Raw genomic sequence first — 5,662 nt, forward strand, 5'->3', positions numbered from 1 at the left:
GTCGCCCAGGAGTGGGGCGGTGGGGTCGCATAGCAAGTGATTCTGCCTTGGACTTCTTGAGGAACCGCCCGACTGGTTTCCACAGCGGCGGGACCACCTCGCATCCCCGCCCGCCAGCCCGGGTTGCAGTCCCCGTGGCCCTTGCCAACACTTGCGCGTTTCCGTTTCAGAGGAAACCGTAGCCCTCTTGGTGGGTGCGAAGTGGTCTCTCGCGAAGGTCTGGTTTTGCTCCCTGATTACTCTTGACAAAGCGTCTTTTCGTACACGTGGCTGTTTCTGTATCTTTGGAAAGTCGCCTATTCCAGTCCTTTGCGCGTTTTTAACTGGTTGCCCTTTTCTTGTTGGATTTCAGGAGTTATTTATGTGTTCTGGATCCTGGGCTCATCTGCGTATCTTCCCGCGTCGGTCCCGTGGCTGGCTGTGTGCTCCCCTTTGCCATTCCTTTGACCTGTGGTCAGTGCTGCAGGCAGGAGGGGCCTAGTGGGGACGCTCACCGCGCTCACTCCACGCGAGCGGGGGCCCGGCCGGGCTACCTCGGGGGCGCCGCTGCCCTTGAACAAGGGGCAGCCTGTCCGAACCTCGTTTCGCCGTCTGCGAAGGCCGACGGCTCTGCTCGTTCTCAGAATGGCCGTGAGGCCGGCCACTCGTGGTGTGCGTGACACTCGGAGACCGCAGCGCTGCACAGCGGGCGGGCGGCGGGCGGGACGCCCATCAGAGCGCTGCGCACGCGCGCGCCCTCGTTGCGGTGTTGCGGTCCTTACGTCCGGTTCGGCGTCGCGCGGGTGACCCGGGGCGAGGACAGTAACGAGGAATGCTTGCCTTTCAGAGTCGCCCTTCCTGAACCTGCACGGCGCAGACTGCGAGCCCAGAGCCTCGGCGCCCCGCGACTCTCCGCTGTCCCTCCACGCCGAGAAGGCCCTGGTACGCCCCGCCCGCTGCGCCCCCCGCGTCAGTGGCCCAGGTCCCGAAGGTGGGGGTCGCTTCCAGTTCTCAGCGAGGAGCCGCGCCCAGGGGTGCCGCGTGCACAGGACAAAGATAGGCCACCCGGTGTTTGGTCCCACTGAATCATTGCCACCTATGAACCGGGCGGCCGAGCATCCTGGACCCAGGAGATTCCACTTTCAGGGTCTCGGGGTGCAGGGGGCTCGCGGCTGAGCCTCATTTCTTGGAGGCGTGTGCACTTGAGATAAGGTGTGACCCTATTCCCACGCTTTGCTGCCTTTCAGTCGCAGCAGCCAGACCTGGCCCGGGCCTCCCCTCGGGTGAGCGCCTGGCGCTAGCTCCGCCTGGCCCGTCCCGGTCAGCACCTCGGTCAGCACCTCGCCGCCCGGCCCCGCCCCGAGGGCGGGCTCCGCCTCCCGTGCACGCGCGGTTCCTGCGGCTGCGGCCTGGTTCTCCTCACGAGGCCAGTGGCCAACGCGCTTCTCCTCTGGGATTTTTCCTTCGGCATCCGGTAGTATCGTTTTCTCCTTCTGTTTAACTCCCACTAGAGGATACTCTTTCTTTCCCAAGCTAAGCTTTGCCTTTTCCTCTAAAAACTGCCGAAACTAGGTAGGAATTGCAAACCAGAGAATGATCCATTGACTTTACATAACTCACTGCAATAACTGTCAACTTGATGTATGGAAAAACTGTTGAATTAGACTTGTAATCCTACAGTGTTGCCCAGAGCAACAGACTGTCTCGCCTTTCCTGTCTGTGTGTGAACAAGCTCTGATTGTCTCTTTGGTGACCGGTGTGACGTCATGGTCACGTGCAGCCTGTAGGCCAGGTACGTCCCAGCTGAGCGCTGGCAGATCTGTCCTCTGGGGAAGTAGCAGCCGTTTATCAGACACGATTTGTCTCCAGAGCACGGTAGAGCCGTCACTTTGTACGGTGCACGAATCCTGCCTGTGGTCACCCTGGCCACTAAGCTGCCGTGTGTAGTTTGCTCCCCAGCTCCCCCCTTCGTCTCGGGCCCCCTGCCACGTGCGCACGTGTCTGCACGGATTCCGCACGGCGAGCCGTGCGTCACGCGGCGTGCTCACGTCGGTCACGTGCTCTGCGGCATTCAGTGGAGCGTCTCGTTTCTTGGTCAGATTTCGTCGGTCTTTTTATGTTGTCATCTATACAACCTGTAGCTCTTATTTCTAAAATACTTTTAGGATTTGAAAGTTGTATTCCGTTATCGAGCCACATTGAAGAACCAGTCACCAGAATGTGATCTGTGAAAATGGGGAGGGTGCTCGAAGCAGCCAGCAGGATGGGCCCTGTGGGGGGGACAAAGACGCCGGCTCCTGGACACGGGCCCCGGACCGCAGGGAGGGGAGCGAGGCCGCGACACGCAAGCAGTGCCCTCGGAGGGTGCGGGCGGTGTGACAAAGTGAACTCTTTCTTGCTTCCCTGTAAACCGAATGTAGCTTTACCTTCCCAGATTACAGGTTTTCGTTATGTTTTCTCTTCATTCGTGAGGCGGTAAAATACACGTCTGTGTTTTTTCGATTTCAGAGCCAGGCCAAGTCTGTGACAGAGCAGAAGAGGTTCCCGTTCGCTCCTGATAACGACAGCACGAGCGAAGAGCTAGGTGAGGCGCGCGGGGGCCCCGCGGCATCGGCCTCGGGTCTCCGGCCGGACGTGGAGCAGGTGGCGGGGTGGTGAGGCGGAGGGCTCAGAGCCCGGCTCCGCCGCGGGGACGCGGGGACGCGCGGACGGGGCGCCTGGCTCCGCCGCGGCGAGCGCTTGGATCTCATGAGGCTCCGTGGATCATACGTCGTGACGTGGAAGGTCTGGATGGCTGATCCGGCCGGACCGTTTTATCCGCGTGTTTCTGTGGAAGTCCGTGATCGTGGTGATGAGTTCTTAGGAGCTGTCGTTATTTGCGAAGAGGTTATTTGTGTGCTGTCATCGAGGACGAGCCGGGCAGATGTGAAAGCCGGAGAGCGTCACAGCTTCTCCGACCTTCGGTGCTGCAGCGCGGCCGGGGTGGCTGCGTTTGAGCCGGAGGACGGTCCCCGGCGTGTCTGGGAACGTGGGTGCGGGAAGGCCGAGCCCGTTCAGGCCCGCGGGTGTGGTGTCCGCCGGCCTGTCGGTGGCGCGATTGGAAGCGGGCTGCTTCGCCCAGGTCCGATGCGCTTTGCCGTGGGCATGTCGCCTGCCGCCTGCCGCCAGGGTCAGCTGCCACACGAGGGGCGGAAGCAGCTGCGTAGGGCAGTGAGCTGGGAGGCGGCGCCTGGACGCGCGCTCCCGCGGGCCCCCGGCCCCCCGCACCTGCCGCCCCTGCGTCCGTGTCCCCTGCCGCGGCCCCGCGCCTGCTCGCGGTCCTCCCGCCGCGCTCCAGCGGGGTTGGTGGCTCGCTGTTCGGGAAGGACTGGCCGCTTCTTGCCACTGCCCCTCGAGTGGCTTTGAGAGTAGTTGCCCTTTAGAGCGTCAGGTTCGGTCTTTTCCGAAGCCCTTGGATGCCGGTTGCCTCGCAGTCTCTGTCAGCGACGAACGACGGCCCGCTCGGTGCCCCGAGTCCGACCCCGCGGCCCCGCGGCCAGCGTCTGGCGCCTCGCGCCCCCGAGAAGGCGGCTTCCGCGGTGCTGCTGCCGGTGCCCATCTCTGTGGGGCCGGCTCCCTGTTTTCCCTTTGTGTTTGGATCCGCAGCAAAACCTGGATCCTGACAGGTACAGACGCTTGTGCAGGATTTGGATTATTTTTTTAATGGATGCCTTTGGGTTTTTCTCAGGAAACGTTTACTTTTGGATGGAATATTTGGGGGCTGCAGTTGGTTTTGAGTGGAATTCAACGCGTAGCTGTGGCAACAGTTTAAACGTGGTTGCTAAGTGCAGGATTTCCCCCTAAAACCTTGTTTGCTTTTGTGGGTCGCTTATTCATTGTTCATTCACCAGCAACGTACTGATTATGGGAAGAGAGGTAGAAAACTCAAAAATACAGATCTGTAAGGCGTCTAAGAGCGTTTTCCACAGGCTCGTTGAGCGAGACGCAGAGACCGGCCCCGTGGTGACACGGCCAGGGTCCGAGCCCGGGTCCCGGCTCTGCAGTGCAGAGTCACCCCGCTCTCAGGAGCATGCCCCACCAAGGGATCCACACCGCCCCGCAGCTGTCACCACCAAGGGATCCACACCGCCCTGCACCCCAGCCGGACGCCACGCGGCAGCTCGGGTGTGGCCTTCAGTGCTTCGGGGCCGTGCTGGCCAGGGGGGTGGGTCCCCGAGCCGGGCAGTGCTGCGGCGGCCTCACTCGCTGCTCGGTGTCTGGGACAGTGTGTCTCACCGCTTGGCGCCTCATCGCTTGTCTGCAGCCGTGAGTAATGACTGCATCTACCTCGTTGCAGTCGAGGGGTGAGTGAGCTAATGCGCGTGAACCTTCGGACTGTGCCTGCGATGTCGAGTCCGAGACTCTGAACTGTTACTGTTACTGCTCGTTTTTACAAACACAACCCCTCCCGCCCACCCCCTCCCGAGATGCCTCCCGTCCTCTCGTCCGATCCGACTATCTGAAGAGTGTCCGTTCGTACTGTTCAGAATGTGAGTCGGACCTTAATATCTTTTTAAGGAAATTAGGATAAAACCAGTTCTCTTTTTATTTTGCGAATGCCCCCAAAAGCTCCTCAACGGTTATGATGCTCAGTGTTTTTTAAGTTATGAAGATGCGCTAGACCTCTGCATTTAATGGGTCTACTGCATTTAATTTTTTGCTACTTTTGACTGTCAGAAAATTTAAACTCTTACTGATAGTAAAAGTTTTAGTTACCCATTTTCTTGACTACCCGTTAGGTCTTAGAATTAAGTGGAATATAGCTTTTTCTGCAAAGAAATGTGATCAAAATAGTATATTGAATGAGGAATATATCTTTTTCACCTATGTTTGGGGATTTAGAGAGTTAGGGCAAATAGTATAGATGGGAATGTAATCCAGAGTGTTCAAATGTATTGTTTGTTGGCTGGTTGGAAAGGTTCACTCAAAACATTGTCATGTTTTAGAGATTGTCGTGTCTCTAATTTCGAAATACCACTCACCTAAGTAATTTTATCAGAAACTATTCATCCCTCTTCAGTGTCTATTTTGAGTAGCGCGTTGACCGTATTTTGAACAGAAGAGGTAGAAAAGAGACCGCCTCGCATTGCCGCCGTGCGAATCATCTACGGTTAAGCATCACATTCGTGTATGTTAACTGGAGCCTCTGGTTTTGTTCCCACTGGGTAACTGGCCGTGAATTCAGCACCCCCAGGAATCGAGCTCTGTGGTGCTGTTTGGGTATTTCTCGCAACTTCACAGGAAGATCACACGGTCACGTTTGGGGGATGTTATTCCGGTTTATGACTAGGTCTTGCCATACAGATAGGAAACATCATAGAGATTATTTGGTACTGGAAAGTGAGCGATGGGCTTAGAAAAAGATAATTACTTCCTCAGGACAGATGTTTTATAGATGATCCGAATAATTTAAATCTGGATAGAACTGGGACACTGACTGGCAAGCCCTGCGTGGCAGAATAATTCAGTCGCACCTTGTTACCTCCTAGGTGTTTTTAACCGCACCTGGCCCTCGGAACTGTCTTTTAAGATTCGATAAAGAATTTAGTTACTAATTTTAGTCTGAGATGCTTCATCCTTTCCTCTAATATTTTTGTATTTTGTTTCACAGCTATCGCTTACGTGCTGATTGGCAGTGGTCTCT

The 5,662-nt window shown here is 57.0% G+C and overlaps 1 long non-coding RNA gene across 1 annotated transcript; it reads left to right on the plus strand.

Moving 5' to 3' along the window:
- The first annotated feature begins 754 nt into the window (after positions 1-754).
- LOC120613155 (uncharacterized) lies at positions 755-5,662 on the plus strand. Its single transcript, XR_005655607.1, has 3 exons — positions 755-921; positions 2,488-2,563; positions 5,630-5,662. It is a non-coding gene; the product is annotated as an uncharacterized LOC120613155 (long non-coding RNA).

This window comes from Pteropus medius, unplaced genomic scaffold, assembly GCF_902729225.1.
Source record: "Pteropus medius unplaced genomic scaffold, Ma_sr-lr_union100, whole genome shotgun sequence".
Lineage (NCBI taxonomy): Eukaryota > Metazoa > Chordata > Mammalia > Chiroptera > Pteropodidae > Pteropus > Pteropus medius.